This window comes from Rana temporaria, chromosome 7 (assembly GCF_905171775.1).
Source record: "Rana temporaria chromosome 7, aRanTem1.1, whole genome shotgun sequence".
Classification (NCBI taxonomy): Eukaryota; Metazoa; Chordata; class Amphibia; order Anura; family Ranidae; genus Rana; species Rana temporaria.
Window position 1 is genome coordinate 107,997,543 of NC_053495.1, and position 17,372 is coordinate 108,014,914.

Consider the following 17,372-nt stretch of genomic DNA (forward strand, 5'->3'; position numbering starts at 1 on the left):
ATCTAGCTCATTTGCATATTCTATGCGTAAATCTACAGAAGTGCCCCTAGCAGCCAGCGTAAATATGCACCCTAAGATACGACGGCGTAGGAGACTTACGCCGCTCGTATCTAGGCAACAGTGAGGCGTATCTGATTCTATGAATCAGGCGCCGAGATGCGACGGCCCTCATTCGGAGTTACGACGGCGTATCTGGAGATACGCAGACGTAACTCCTTTCTGAATCTGGCCCTGGGAATCTACCCTTGTTCTTCAATTCTTCTGGTTTAGAATATTGCCATAAGCAGTCCCTTAACTACTAGCCGACCAGCCACCGTCATTATACGGCGGCAGGTTGGCTCTCCTGGGCGAGAGCCCGTAACTATACGTCCGCTTTTCGAGCGGCCACTAGGGGCGCGTGCGCGCTGCCCGCTCGCCCCCGACTCTCGTGCGTGTTTCAAAAATGTGTCCGAAGTGTCCGCCATAATGTCGCAGTACCGAAAAAAAATCGCTGATCGCCGCCATTACTAGTAAAAAAAATATATTAATAAAAATGCCATAAAAATACCCCCTATTTTGTAAATGCTATAACTTTTGCGCAAACCAATCAATAAACGCTTATTGCGATTTTTTTTTTACAAAAAATATGTAGAAGAATACGTATCGGCCTAAACTGAGGAAAAAAAATTTTTTTTATATATTTTTGGGGGATATTTATTACAGCAAAAAGTAAATTTTTTTATTTTTTTTCAAAATTGTCGCTCTATTTTTGTTTATAGCGCAAAAAATAAAAACCGCAGAGGTGATCAAATACCACCAAAAGAAAGCTCTATTTGTGGGAAAAAAAGGACGCCAATTTTGTTTGGGAGCCACGTCGCACGACCACGCAATTGTTAGTTAAATCGGCGCAGTCCCGAATCGCAAAAAGTGCTCTGGTCTTTGGACAGCAATATGGTCAGGGGGTTAAGTGGTTAAACTGGTTGTAAACCTAGTTACACCACTTGTACCTACAGGTAAGCCTATAATAAGGTTTACCTGTAGGTACTATAAAAATGTCCTAAACCTACATGGTTTAGAAGATATTTACCATTTACACTTGCGCTAACGTCATCGGCACATGCACACTGAAGAAACAGCCTGCTTGTGTTGTTTCTTCAGGGCCGGTGCTGTGACCGGCGGTTCCCGCTCGCATGCGTGGGAGTGATGTCATCACAGCTTCAGCCAATCACAGCGCTGCAGGTTGCAATCCCGGAAATAACAACTGGAGACATGTCGCCAGTCACAGCAGTGTGCGTGAACCGCTGCAGAAGCTTCAATCTAAGATAAGTAAGTTAAGATGCATACTAGCTCATTATGCCTTTTGTCTTACAGTTTTTTTTTTAACCCCCTCAGCGGTATTCCTGAGTCTGGCTCGGGGTGGAATTTCAGGACCAAAAGCGGTAACCCAGAGCCAGACTTGGGATCGCCTCGCAGTGTCCACAGGCAGGGAATTACTTACCTTGTCCCTGGATCCTGCGATGTCTCCCAACTGTGTGATCGAGCTGTGTCCTCCTCGCTCGATTCACAGTACAGAGTGCCGCCGAGCTCCATTCCCTGCGATGTTACGACGCACAGGGGTGGAGATTGGCGCCAAATTTAAAAAAGTAAATAAACACAATACATACAGTATACTGTAATCCTACAGATTACAGTACTGTATGAAATAAATACACACCCCCTTTGTCCCTAGTGGTCTGCCCAGTGTCCAACATGCACTTTTATATAATAAAAAACTGTTCTTTCTGCCTGGAAACTGGAGATTGTCCATAGCAACCAAAAAGTGTCCCTTTATGTCAAAAGCTAAAAAACAGAGATAATAAATTAGAATCACTTGCTGAATTGAGCGATAGTGATTTGTGGGGATATTCGTCATCAAAAAATTAAAAGTAATAATTTTTATTATTATTATTATTATATTATTTGTTATAATTATTTATATTTATTTATTATATTATAATTTATGATTTTGTGTTTCAAATTTTATTATACCTGGGATGTCTACTAGACTCTTGTTTGGACAGATTTAAGTGAGTTATTCCTAAGAATTGCAGGTCTACAATATAAAACGCCAAATTTCCATGCAAAATAATGGTACCGCTTTCAGCACCCAAAATCTGAAATAATCGCCAGGGAGGTTAAGGCTTAGTCAATATTTGAAAATTAAAACAAAAATGACAAACACTCCGAATAATTCAAAACCAGCTTTTTAAAGTAAGTGCATATGTAATGGGCATTTTACGTTTGCGTTAAAACTTTTTATTTTATTGCTTACATTTGCAAATATATGTGAAAGCAGCACTGCCTAATCAAGGCAAATTTGTGAAATTTAGGGCCAGATTCACAAAGGAGATACGACGGAGTATCTCAGATACTCCGTCATATCTCTCAGGCCTAGTACACACGACAGAGTTTCTCGGCAGAATTCGTCGAGAATCTCGGTGAAGAGCCGGATTCTGTCGAGAAACTCGGTCGTGTGTACATTTTCGGCCCGATGGAGCCGCCGAGGAACTCGTCGAGCAAATAGAGAGCAGGTTCTCTATTTTCTCGATGGCAGTGGATTTTGGCTCGACGAGTTCTTCATCGGGCTGTTTTTTAAACGAGAAACTCGGTCGTGTGTATGCTAAGAAACCTGTCAAAAACTTAGACACTGGAGACCAACATAGGTAAAACTAGCGTTTGGAATGGAGATAGCACATTCGTGTCGCTTCCAACATTATTTAATCGTTTATTTGCAGCGCTTTACACAATTTTTTCTAAGGGCACAAAACAGCAATATAATAATTTTTTTTTACGATATTCACACAGAGTTCCTTAAAATTAGGTGGAACCTTTTTCTTACTGGACTCAATATTTTTTTTTTTTTTTATTGTCACCTTATTTTGGTCGTGTGTTTTAAATCCTGCTTTTAATATTCACCTTAATTTTAAATTTTAAAAAAATGCAAATACTTTTTTTTTTTGTAATGTCAAGTTCCCCCCATAGAAACCTTATTGCTTTGTCTTATCTCATGTGTCCCTTTCAAATTACACCTTATATCCAATTTTTTAAAAATAAGAACCTGCCTTCTCACTTGCAAAATTGAAATGTAAAAAAATACAAGGACAAGTATGAACTGTAAAAAAAAAATGTACCATTTATTTTGGTAATAAAAATAAATTTAATATGCAAAAGTCAGCACTGGAGAGCTTGCTGCCATTTGTGCACAGCCAGGTGTGGCCTGATGTGACTGGTGATCAGTTGGAGGCCAAAATGGGGACTTGAGAGGTTCATTCAGGAAGTCACGCATCAAGGTCTTGGACTCCCCGAGGTCAGAAACTGGAGCAGGGCAGGCAGATGTCACCAGGTTGTGGTACTACAGCAGCCTGAACTCTGGTACACCACATGGAAGTAAGGGAGTCACTTTCTGGATTTCTTCAAGGCCTTCCTTGGTGGCTTCCCTGCAGCCTGCTCTTTCACCTTCTCTGCAGCCTTCTCAGCAGCCTTCCTCTTCTGCCTGGCTGGAGGTGGTGCCACAGGGGTAGTACTCATGCCAGGAGGAGGAGTAGACGAAGGTGGTGGAGGATGAGTAGCCGACGGTGGTGGAGGAGGAGGTGGAGGAGGAGGAGGAGCAGTAGAAGGAGGAGGAGTAGTAGAAGGAGGAGTAGAAGGAGGAGGAGCAGTAGAAGGAGGAGGAGTAGAAGGAGGAGGAGTAGAAGGAGGAGGAGCAGTAGAAGGAGGAGTAGAAGGAGGAGGAGCAGTAGAAGGAGGAGGAGTAGAAGGAGGAGGAGTAGAAGGAGGAGGAGCAGTAGAAGGAGGAGGAGTAGAAGGAGGAGGAGCAGTAGAAGGAGGAGGAGTAGTAGAAGAAGAAGAGGAAGCAGAATGTTCAGATGGAGCAGGAGAAGAAGAGGAAGCAGAATGTTCAGATGGAGCAGGAGAAGAAGAGGAAGAAGAATGTTCAGATGGAGCAGGAGAAGAAGAGGAAGCAGAATGTTCAGATGGAGCAGGAGAAGAAGAGGAAGAAGAATGTTCAGATGGAGCAGGAGAAGAAGAGGAAGAAGAATGTTCAGATGGAGCAGGAGAAGAAGAGGAAGAAGAATGTTCAGGTGGAGCATGAGAAGAAGAAGAAGGTGGGGGAGCTTGAGAAGGAGCATGAGAAGAAGAAGAAGAAGAAGGTGGGGGAGCTTGAGAAGGAGCATGAGAAGAAGAAGAAGAAGAAGGTGGGGGAGCTTGAGAAGGAGCATGAGAAGAAGAAGAAGAAGAAGAAGGTGGGGGAGCTTGAGAAGGAGCATGAGAAGAAGAAGAAGAAGAAGAAGGTGGGGGAGCTTGAGAAGGAGCATGAGAAGAAGAAGAAGGTGGGGGAGCTTGGGAGTTATGTGGTGTGTGAGGATGGGGATGGCGGCAAATCACAGTGTCCTCCGTGAGAAGACCCCTCACCCCCTGATTTGCGAGGGTGATGAGGAGGCCCTCAAAGAGGAGGCGTTGGTCTAATGTCATTTCTGACATTTTGGCCAAAACCACTGTTACAAATCCCTCCTGAGCAGTGGGAGGCTGTTGCAGGGTTGCATGGGCATCCCGAATGAGGGCTAGTGAGGCGTCACGCACCCTTGTAACCCTCACCTGCCTTCTCGGACGTAGTGTTGAGCAGAATATGCCATATTCGATTTCGCGATATATCTCGAATATATATTCGAATATTCGAGATATATTCGCTAAATTCGAATATTCGTGATATTTTATCGAAATTAATTGAATGCGATTTTTCGCTATTGCGAATGCGAAAATAATTGCGATTTTTTAATAACTGCGGTAGGAGCGCTCTGATTGGCTTAGAATATTCGTGATATTTTATCGAAATATCGCAACATGCGAATGCGATATTTATTGCGCAATTTCGAGATATGCTGGAGGAGCGCTCTGATTGGCTCAGAATATTCGTGATATTTTATCGAAATATCGCAACATGCGAATGCGATATTTATTGCGCAATTTCGAGATATGCTGGAGGAGCGCTCTGATTGGCTCAGAATATTCGTGATATTTTATCGAAATATCGCAACATGCGATTGCGATATTTATTGCGCAATTTCGAGATATGCTGGAGGAGCGCTCTGATTGGCTCAGAATATTCCTGATATTTTATCGAAATATCGCAACATGCGAATGCGATATTTATTGCGCAATTTCGAGATATGCTGGAGGAGCGCTCTGATTGGCTCAGAATATTCCTGATATTTTATCGAAATATCGCAACATGCGAATGCGAAATTTATTGCAGATATTTCGAAAACTGCTGTAGCAGCACTCTGAAATCGAATATGTATGATATTTTAACCAAAATACATATTGCGATTGCGATTTTTCGATCGCGCATGCGCAATTGCGCGAACAACACGCGACCATTTCCTGGAGCCTTGCCAGTTTCCCAATATTACAGCAACATGGTGGGAAGCAATTTCTCAAAGTCTGAGGAAAAGTTGCTGATTTGTGTAAGTATTTTGACCACTGTTATTTCATCATCTTCAACTGCATTTAAGTCTAGTTTAAAAGTTAGTATATATGATCAGATATTAGTATTTAACCAAAAATGTGTCTCCTGCTTTTACAAAACTACAAGTCCCAGCATGCCTGGACAGCTGCAGACACCCTGGTTGGCAAATGTGTATTTAGGCACTTTTCCTTGTTATTTAGCATAATGAATTTAAAATTTTTTTGGACATAGGACGTATGCGAACGTCCTGACTTCAGTGTCCTCAAGGCCCAAGGACGTTCGAATACATATTGCCCTTTAGATGTTGCAGAACTACAACTTCCAGCATGCCTGGGAATGCTGGCACTTCTAGTATTGTAAGTTCTGCAGGCCCACATTTTTCAGGCCTTTATGCACGGGTCTCTAAACTGTGGCACCCTAGATGCAGCAAAAGTAAAATTCTTAGCATGCACTGACAGACCGTGGCTGATGGGAGTAGTAGTTTTGCAACAGCTGGAGGTGGACTGGTCTTGAAACCCAGAGTTAGGTAACAAACCCGTAGTGTTTTGCAACCATTCTGCCTCCAGCTGGTTATTTTCTGTTGAAAAGCCTGTGGCGTGCAAAACACAACCCAAAAACTCCACCCGGTGCAAGGAAAAATTTGCACACACCTAAAGAGTGACATCACAAAAAACTGCGACGGTTGCATACGTCAGTGGTCCTCCGAAAAGGTCCCGTCTCTGACCCCCCGGGGCGTTAGGCTCCTAGGCTCCTGACAGGGAAAAGAGTTACTGTGGTCCATACAGCCGAAGCCATATGGACCCATCTCGGTCCAAGCAGCGCAATCAACACGCGAACAACACGCGACCATTTCCTGGAGCCTTGCCAGTTTCCAACTTATGATCGCAGCGCAATCACACAGCAACATGGTTGGAAGCAATTTCACTAAGTCTGAGGAAAAGTTGCTGATTTGTGTAAGTATTTTGACCACTGTTATTTCATCATCTTCAACTGCATTTAAGTCTAGTTTAAAAGTTAGTATATATGATCAGATATTAGTATTTAACCAAAAATGTGTCTCCTGCTTTTACAAAACTACAAGTCCCAGCCCAGCCCAGCATTTTAGTCTAGTTTAAAAGTTAGTATATATGATCATATATTAGTATTTCACAAAAAATGTGTCTCCTGCTTTTACAAAACTACAAGTCCCAGCATGCCTGGACAGCTGCAGACACCCTGGTTGGCAAATGTGTATTTAGGCACTTTTCCTTGTTATTTAGCATAATGAATTTAAAAATTTTTTGGACATAGGACGTATGCGAACGTCCTGACTTCAGTGTCCTCAAGGCCCAAGGACGTTCGAATACATATTGCCCTTTAGATGTTGCAGAACTACAACTTCCAGCATGCCTGGGAATGCTGGCACTTCTAGTATTGTAAGTTCTGCAGGCCCCCATTTTTCAGGCCTTTATGCACGGGTCTCTAAACTGTGGCACCCTAAATGCAGCAAAAGTAAAATTCTTAGCATGCACTGACAGACCGTGGCTGATGGGAGTAGTAGTTTTGCAACAGCTGGAGGTGGACTGGTCTTGAAACCCAGAGTAAAGTAACAAACACGTAGTGTTTTGCAACCATTCTGCCTCCAGCTGTATTTTTCCTGTTGAAAAGCCTGTGGCGTGCAAAACACAACCCAAAAACTCCACCCGGATGCAGTGAAAAATGTGCACACACCTAAAGAGTGACATCACAAAAAACTGCGACTGGTACATACGTCAGTGGTCCTCCGAAAAAGGTCCCGTCTCTGACCCCCCGGGGCGTTAGGCTCCTGACAGGGAAAAGAGTTAGCAACGCATATCTCCCCTATACGTGTATCCTGTGTTGTTAATAATATATTCATAATTATGCAAATGATAATGGCTGCTATATTTATGCAAAAAAGGTGGCGACCGAAATGGCAGGATATAAAATCTTTCATGTTACCCCTGTCATTGATTAATAAGGCGAGAATGCTTCCAATTGTTGAATAGCATACATTTACGTCATATATCCATAAGGCTGTCAACAGAAGTATTACAATATACTTTGTTCTTCATCTTGCAGAAGTTCCTGGAAACAGGATATGATGACCTGCGGCGGCAGCCACAGAAAAGGGCTGTGGTCAGCGCCCTAATCGCTGACTTTGGCGGCCAACATGACCACAAGGCCATTGTTAAGAAGTGGTCTGACCTCAAGAGGCGCCAAATGGGTAATGTCAGACGTCTTCGGGCTAAATATCATCCAGGTAAGTTATTGTTGACAGTTATGTTTTTTTTTAAAAAAGTGTATTTTGTGCGTGAACTCGAAAGAGAGAGGAGCCGGCCTGCAGGAGTTGGGAGGCCTCCCCCAGAGGCAATCTGCCACCTTTCTCCATGCCCCGGTTGGCAATGGCGGGTGTGAGGGGGTCCTCCCAACCCAACCTCGCATAGCACACCCACCAGTGGCGGGGCTGAGACCACCAAACTCAATTCACAGGTAGCCGAGAGCGGGATCCGAACCCCTAGCTGCAGAGGTGAATCAGTTGTCAGTGCAGTGGCAATCGCGTGGAGCCACCGCAGCTCCTTTGGTGACAGTTATGTAAGGTCATATGTAATTCATGTAAGGTCAGATGTTGTTAACCAAGATGCCATGTTGTGCTAACATATATCACCACCGGCCAAGGTATTCATAGTACTGTTGAAAAAAGACATGGGGCAGCAGACAGGAACACAGAAGTTATGTGGGAACATAATTTTCCCATTGCTTTGCATGGGACTTTAAAGAAAAACCCCGACCATGGCAAGTGGGGGTGGGTAAGGTTTAAACCACCTATCCTATGTTTGTGGCTGACATATAAGTAACCTGTGTGCCAAGTTTCATATAAATATCTTTAGCCGTTTGTACGTGATGCTGGAACATACATACATACATACATACATACATACATTTATGCACACACACACGTTGAGTTTTATATATATAGATTACCACTAAATTCCTGTGTTAGGAGTGGGGTTGTTATAGTAATCCCGTGTGCTCCATCAGGCCCTTTTTTTAACATGAGATGGTCTGAACAAAACAAAGGAGACAAAAACAGCTCATTTTAACATGGTTGCATCCCAGCTCACGCTCAGTCCCCTGTAGTGCCCACAAGACCCTTTAATATAACATTGTCCCATTGGTTAACTGTCTATATAAATCAATTTGTATTCATATACAATACAGCAGAGTACACAGAATTTGCATACGTCATTAGAAAACATTTTTATAATATATGAACATTGTGTTATTATAGGAGCTCCAATGCCAGTTATCCGCGCCAAGCGCAGAAGGCGCCAGGCCGATGAGGAGGAGGAGGAGGATGCGGCAGAGGAGGATGCGGCAGAGGAGGAGATGGATGAAGAGGAGCAGCCAGGGCCCTCCCACTCCCCAACCCCAGCTCCTGCTGAGGAGCAAGCTGAGGAGATTCCCCCCCCCACCACCCCAGCTTCTCAAGCGGAAGAGCAGGAGGAAGAGAGCGGTCCTGTGAGCCTCGCTCAGGAAGGTAAATATGTGCACAATGATTAATAACATTTCAACAACAAAATGTAGATATAAAAATGGACAACATATAAAGCGCACCTGTCAGATTATAGAACCATAATATGGTATTGATGCTAGAAGTATACAGGTAGTGCATAATTATTAGGCAAGTTGTATTTTTTGAGGATTCATTTTATTATTGAACAACAACCATGTTCTCAATGAACCCCAAAAACTCATTAATATCAAAGCTGAATTTTTTTGGAAGTAGTTTTTAGTTTGTTTTTAGTGTTAGTTATTTTCGGGGGATATCTGTGTGTGCAGGTGACTACTATTACTGTGCAGAATTATTAGGCAACTTAACCAAAAAATAAATAGATACCCATTTCAATGATTTATTTTTAACAGTGAAACCAATATAACATCTCAACATTCACAAATACACATTTCTGACATTTAAAAACAAAACAAAAACAAATCAGTGACCAATATAGCCACCTTTATTTGCAAGGACACTCAAAAGCCTGACATCCATGGATTCTGTCAGTGTTTTGATCTGTTCACCATCAACATTGCGTGCAGCAGCAACCACAGCCTCCCAGACACTGTTCAGAGAGGTGTACTGTTTTCCCTCCTTGTAAATCCCACATTTGATGATGGACCACAGGTTCTCAATGGGGTTCAGATCAGGTGAACAAGGAGGCCATGTCATTACTTTTTTTTATTTAATACCCTTTCTTGCCAGCCACGCTGTGGAGTACTTTGACACGTGTGATGGAGCATTGTCCTGCATGAAAATCATTTTTTTCTTGAAGGATGGTGACTTCTTCCTGTACCACTGCTTAAAGAAGGTCTCTTCCATAATCTGGCAGTAGGACTGGGAGTTGAGCTTGACTCCATCCTCAATCCGAAAAGGCCCCACAAGCTCATCTTTGATGATACCAGCCCAAACCAGTACTCCACCACCACCTTGCTGGCGTCTGAGTCGGACTGGAGCTCCCTGCCCTTTACCAATCCAGCCACGGGCTCTTCCATCTGGCCCATCAAGACTCACTCTCATTTCAGTAGTCCATAAAACCTTAGAAAAATCTTTCTTGAGATATTTATTGGCACAGTCTTGACGTCGCAGCTTGTGTGTCTTGTTCAGTGGTCGTCGTCTTTCAGCCTTTCTTACCTTGGCCATGTCTCTGGGTATTGCACACCTTGTGCTTTTGGGCACCCCAGTGATGTTGCAGCTCTGAAATATGGCCAATCTGGTGGCAAGTGGCATCTTGGCAGCTGCACGCTTAACCTTTCTCAGGTCATGGGCAGTTAAGTTTGCGCCTTTGTTTTTCCACACGTTTCTTTTGTTTGATGATCACGCTTCAGAAGCTTTGCAATTTTAAGAGTGCTGCATCCCTCTGCTAGATATCTCTCTATTTTGGACTTTTCAGAGTCTGTCAAGTCCTTCTTTTGGCCCATTTTGCCAAAGGAAAGGAAATTGACTAATAATTATGCACACCTGATATAGAGTGTTGATGTCATTAGACCACACACCTTCTCATTACAGAGATGTACATTACCTAATATGCCTAATCGGTAGTAGGCTTTCGAGCCTATACTGCTTGGAGTAAGACAACATGCATAAAGAGGATGATGTGGTCCAAATACTCATTTGCCTAATAATTCTGCACTCCCGGGATGTGTTAGACACATAACAAGTGTATACACATGATAATGATTGATTAATAAGCAAAAAAAATATTTTATTTATTTGGTAACGTTCTTTGAAATCCAAATGTTTTTTTATTATATCCTAACAGTAGCAAGAAAGATGATGCAGCAGCACGCGCTGCTAAAGAAGACACATCAGAGGATAAAGGGAAATCATGAACAAATTAAATACCTGGTCCAGCAAAATACGCAGCTAGAACAGCAGCAATTAGAATATATTGCTGAGCTGGAAAGGCTTCAGAAGCTCATGCTCAGCTATGTCTGAATTAATTTTTTGATTAAAAAATGTTTTTTTTTGGAAATGTTTCATTTCTTTTTGAGATCGATTTTTAGGTTTTTCAACACATCAAACTTCACATCGAACAAATCAACATCAACACATCTAACTTCATAATAAGCAAAAACATTTTATACTATCATTTTATTTAACACAAACCTAGGACAAACTAAAGCACACGGACACAGACACGACGAACACAAAATAAACTGTTGAAAAATGAACATAACAAAAGCAACAATAAATATATATATATATATACAGAGAGAGAGAGAGAGAGCAAGAAAGAGAGAGAGAGTGCAGATTTGCTCTTGCAGACAGCCTAATGGTTGCAGTATAAAGGCCGCAAACCAGGGTTTAACATAAGGTTAATTGTTTTAGTTACACTTGCTGTTACGATACGGTCTGGTAGCTTGAAGCGGAGGCTGTTGGTGAATCCGCTGTGCCAGAGAGGTCATGAAGCTTTACTCAGCATGGAGGCAGCAGCAGTAGTATTAAAATATAATGTAACTAGACAATGCATTTCCTGAGGAAAATGCGAGTGGGAATGCTGAATAGCTTAATTGCTGAGCCCCTTGCCAAAGTCATTCACCATAACCACTACACTATCTTTAGGACACACAGCTTCTTTCTCTATCTGCAAAGTATAGAGTATGCTGACTTCCTGGTCGCCCCTCCCCCCTCAAGAGGTTTCCCCTCCCCCCCAGGTCAGTGAGGAGGAATATTGCACTGAGGTCAGGAAAGTTATTTATGGAAAGAAATAACATTACAAACGCTTTTAATTCACAGATCAAATACATGATTTAAGCCTCCAAACAAAGCTTAATAAATCCTCAACCGTACATGCGATCGATACAACGACTACACCGTTTGAAATACACGGCCCTTGTGAACGCATTGATATTAAATTTATGTTGATAAACTTAAAAATGTGGCCATGTCTGCGATTTAGAAAACAGCGTCTTTGTGAGTTTTGCAGCAACATTTTTTAGATAATTTAACATGAGAGTCTATGAGACATAATTTCTGGCTGTTGCTCCAATAACTAAAACTAAAATACGTATCGCAGAATTGATCACATTGCCAGAAACCAGACAAGCATAGCTACGTTTTGATATAAAAATTGTGTATGAAAAGTAGATCTTGTGGGCGTGAGACCATTTTGTTTCCCCTTTTTGTAAAGATATTTTTAATTACAAAGATCTCCAATGTTAAGGTCACATGACAGACTCTAAATCCCCTCCATAGGATTACATTATAACCTATCGCATTTTTGTGAAAAATTCGCAAAACGTAAATTGCGTTTTCAACAAAAAATTGTAAACGATGAAGATCTGAAAATTCATAGCCGGATAGCTAAATATTTTGTGACCGCTTTACAGTTTTTTCAGTGTCTGTAAGTGAAAGTATGAAGTAGCTGAAACTTTTGGCAGGGCATGTGAATTCAAAGGGGAAAAGGATGTTCTCATTGACTTCAATGTTAAAAAAAGGGTCTAAAAGCTTAAAATTTATAAAAGTGTAAAAAGTAGAAAAAAACTTGAAGAAGTCCCATCATTAGCTGAAAGAGACGAACATTTTTACAGTTGAATGGTCTCAATAGCTGAAAGTATGCCGAAGTTACGCAGAACCAAAAAACGTAAGGAATAATAAGATTACTAAATTTACGTATATCAATACTGGAAATGTTTATTAAAGCATTCACACTAATTAAGATTAATATATTTACGGGTATCCATACTGGGAATGCTTATTAAAGCATTCCCACTAAGTATCACACAGGCATGATTTACAAGCAGTAGTGGTAATAGTAATACATAGCATAAAAACACTTGGGGAATACTGTACAGCATCAGTAGTGGTCATAGTAGTCAATAGTGTACCAAAAAATTGGGACACAGGTGTCTTGACTGAGCTGTAATAGTAGTAGTAGACATTGACAATACAGTGTCAAATCACTCGGGCAAGAGGTGCCATGATGAACAGCAGTCTTAATAAGAGTATATAGGGTGTGAAATAACTGCTGACATAGGTGTATTGACTGGGCAGCAGCAGCAGAAGCAGCAGTAGTATTAACAGTAGTAGTTGATACAGAGTCATATCACATGGGCAGGAGGTGCCATCATGAACAGCAGTAGGAATAGGAGTATATAGAGTGTCAAATAACTGCTGACATAGGTGTATTGACTGGGCAGCAGCAGCAGAAGCAGCAGTAGTATTAACAGTAGTAGTTGATACAGAGTCATATCACATGGGCAGGAGGTGCCATGATGAACAGCAGTAGGAATAGGAGTATATAGAGTGTCAAATAACTGCTGACATAGGTGTCTTGACTGGGCAGCAGCAGCAGAAGCAGCAGTAGTATTAACAGTAGTAGTTGATACAGAGTCATATCACATGGGCAGGAGGTGCCATGATGAACAGCAGTAGGAATAGGAGTATATAGAGTGTCAAATAACTGCTGACATAGGTGTCTTGACTGGGCAGCAGCAGCAGAAGCAGCAGTAGTATTAACAGTAGTAGTTGATACAGAGTCATATCACATGGGCAGGAGGTGCCATGATGAACAGCAGTAGGAATAGGAGTATATAGAGTGTCAAATAACTGCTGACATAGGTGTATTGACTGGGCAGCAGCAGCAGCAGAAGCAGCAGCAGTAGTATTAACAGTAGTAGTTGATACAGAGTCATATCACATGGGCAGGAGGTGCCATGATGAACAGCAGTAGGAATAGGAGTATATAGAGTGTCAAATAACTGCTGACATAGGTGTCTTGACTGGGCAGCAGCAGAAGCAGCAGCAGTAGTATTAACAGTAGTAGTTGATACAGAGTCATATCACATGGGCAGGAGGTGCCATGATGAACAGCAGTAGGAATAGGAGTATATAGAGTGTCAAATAACTGCTGACATAGGTGTCTTGACTGGGCAGCAGCAGCAGCAGAAGCAGCAGCAGTAGTATTAACAGTAGTAGTTGATACAGAGTCATATCACATGGGCAGGAGGTGCCATGATGAACAGCAGTAGGAATAGGAGTATATAGAGTGTCAAATAACTGCTGACATAGGTGTCTTGACTGGGCAGCAGCAGCAGAAGCAGCAGTAGTATTAACAGTAGTAGTTGATACAGAGTCATATCACATGGGCAGGAGGTGCCATGATGAACAGCAGTAGGAATAGGAGTATATAGAGTGTCAAATAACTGCTGACATAGGTGTCTTGACTGGGCAGCAGCAGCAGAAGCAGCAGTAGTATTAACAGTAGTAGTTGATACAGAGTCATATCACATGGGCAGGAGGTGCCATGATGAACAGCAGTAGGAATAGGAGTATATAGAGTGTCAAATAACTGCTGACATAGGTGTATTGACTGGGCAGCAGCAGCAGCAGAAGCAGCAGCAGTAGTATTAACAGTAGTAGTTGATACAGAGTCATATCACATGGGCAGGAGGTGCCATGATGAACAGCAGTAGGAATAGGAGTATATAGAGTGTCAAATAACTGCTGACATAGGTGTATTGACTGGGCAGCAGCAGAAGCAGCAGCAGTAGTATTAACAGTAGTAGTTGATACAGAGTCATATCACATGGGCAGGAGGTGCCATGATGAACAGCAGTAGGAATAGGAGTATATAGAGTGTCAAATAACTGCTGACATAGGTGTCTTGACTGGGCAGCAGCAGCAGCAGAAGCAGCAGTAGTAGTATTAACAGTAGTAGTTGATACAGAGTCATATCACATGGGCAGGAGTTGCCATGATGTACAGCAGTCTTAATAAGAGTATATAGGGTGTGAAATAACTGCTGACATAATTGTCTTGACTGATCCAAAGGAGTCATGGGAGAAAATCATGTGGTCAGATGAGACTATAATATAATTTTTTGATCATAATTTCACTAACCGTGTTCGGAGGAAGAATAATGATGAGTACCATGCCAAGAACGCCATCCCTAATGTGAAGCATGGGGGTGGTAGCATCATGCTTTGGTGGTGTTTTTCTGCACATGGGACAGGGTGACTGCACTGTATTAAGGAGAGGATGACCGGGGCCATGTATTGCAAGATTTTGGGCAACAACCTCCTTCCCTGAGTTAGAGCTTTGAAGATGGGTCGAGGCTGGGTCTTCCAACATGAGAATGACCCAAAGCACACAGCCAGGATAACCAAGGATTGGCTCTGTAAGGAGCATATCAAGGTTCTGGCGTGGCCTAGCCAGTCTCCAGACCTAAACCCAATAGAGAATCTTTGGAGGGAGCTCAAACTCCGTGTTTCTCAGCGATAGCCCAGAAACATGACTGATGTAGAGAAGATCTGTGTGGAGGAGTGGGCCAAAATCCCTCCTCCAGTGTGTGCAAAGCTGGTGTAAAAATAAAAGAAATTTTTGACCGCTGTAATTGCAAAGAAAGCCTACTGTACCAAATATTAACATTGATTTTCTCTGATGTTGAAATAGTTATATTCAGCACTGTAAATACATCAGGTCCGGGGCTTCATCAGGGAATGCATGGCAAGGGACCCTTCAGCGCCCTGAACCGACGACGGGTGCCAGAAAGTCACCGCCGATCCAGGACTCATTCATCTTTATGAATGTGAGTCTGTCCACGGACTCTGTGGACAGACGGGTCCTCTTGTCCGTGACCACCCCACCTGCCGCGCTGAATGTCCGCTCAGATAGTACGCTGGAGGGGGGGCAAGACAATAACTCCAGCGCATACTGAGCGAGCTCGCGGCAGGTGTCCAATCTGGCAACCCAGTACTCCATGGGGTCGTCGGTGCTCATACTGTCAGAAGCACCGACGGACGCCATGTAGTCTGCCACCATGTGGGCCAGCCGCTGGTGGTGACTGCTGCTGCTGCTGCTGGTGGTGGTACTGGGTCGCTCGGTTTGGAAGAACATCCTCATCTCTTCCATTAGGTCCCCTGCTCGGCTGCAGCTGGGTGCAGCCACCTGCTGGGTGAGATGAGGGGGGACAACTGGAGGCCGGGGAGTTGCCTGCTCCAACCGTCTGACAATGGCTGCCTGCAGTTCCTCCATCCGGTGCTGCCTCCGGCTGGCTGGGATGAACTGCTCCAGTTTCCCCTTGCACCTGGGATCCAAAAGGGTGGCCATCCAGAAATCATCCCTCGTCTTGATGGTCTTAACCCGGGGGTCCCTCCTGAGGCATCTGAGCATGTGGGCAGCCATGGGGAAGAGCACAGCCCGCTGTGACTCCTCAATGCTGGCCAGGTGAATGAGGTGCGACTCTTCTTCCCTGAGGCGCTGCTGGTCAAACTCAGACATGCCCAACCCCCGGACTATCGGTGCCCCCAACACCGGCTCTCCCTCCTGACCAGGCCCTGACTCCGGGACGACACCAGCAACCACCTCCTCCTCCTCTTCATCATCATCCTCCTCCTCCTCCTCCTCCTCCTGGTCCTGGCCCTGGTCTCGGTGGAGCATTGCTGACTCCTCCTGCTCCACCAAGGCACTCTCCCCAGCCTCGAGCAGGCGATCTAGTGTCCTCTCCAGCATGAACAGTATTGGCAGCACGCTATTGAGGCCAATTTGCTCACTGCTGACCATCTTGGTCGCCTGCTCGAAGGAGGACAACACTTGGCAGACCTGGTTTATCTGCCCCCACTGCGCACAGGCGATGAAAGGGAGTTGTGGTGAAGCCCTCTGAGTGCCTAGTTCCATCAGGTACTCCCTCACCGCCCTTTGCTGCTCCCACAACCTCTTCAGCATGTGGAGGGTGGAGTTCCACCGCGTCACACTGTCCACAATCAGCCTGTGAAGGGGCAGATTGTACTTCCGCTGCAATTTGGACAGGGACGCGGTAGCGGTTGGGGAGCGCCTGAAGTGGCTGGCAATCCTACGCGCCTTTGCCACAATGTCACTCAACCCTGGATAAGTGCGCAGGAACTTCTGCACCACCAGGTTGAGGACATGTGCCAGACAGGGCACGTGCGTCAGACTGCCAGCATGGAGGGCGGCGAGTAGGTTGCTGCCGTTATCGCAGACAACCATACCTGGCTGGAGCCTTCGGGGTGTCAGCCACTTCTGGACCTGAGCTTGAAGTGCTTTCAGCACTTCTTCTGCAGTGTGTCTCCGGTCCCCTAAACTAACAAGCTGGAGCACGGCCTGACAGCGCACGTGCCCCACACTTGAGTAGCTACGGGGGCGCTTGCTGGGAGGCTCAGCAGCTGCGGAGACAGTGGCTTGAGGGAGACCAGCAGTTCTCCCCTGGACACCCCGGGGCGGCACCACAAGATCGGTTGCCGACGATCCCTCACCGACGCCTCGGAGGGAAACCCAATGGGCCGTGAAGCTGATGTAGCGTCCCTGCCCATGCCTGCTGGTCCAGCCATCCATTGTCAGATGAACCCTGTCGCTGACAGCGTGATCCAG

The 17,372-nt window shown here is 44.2% G+C and overlaps 1 protein-coding gene across 1 annotated transcript in view; it reads right to left on the minus strand.

Moving 5' to 3' along the window:
• KCNT2 (potassium sodium-activated channel subfamily T member 2) overlaps window positions 1–17,372 on the minus strand; it is a 1,265,156-nt gene that overhangs the window by 371,846 nt on the left and 875,938 nt on the right. The gene's annotated exons all lie outside the window — the stretch shown is intronic.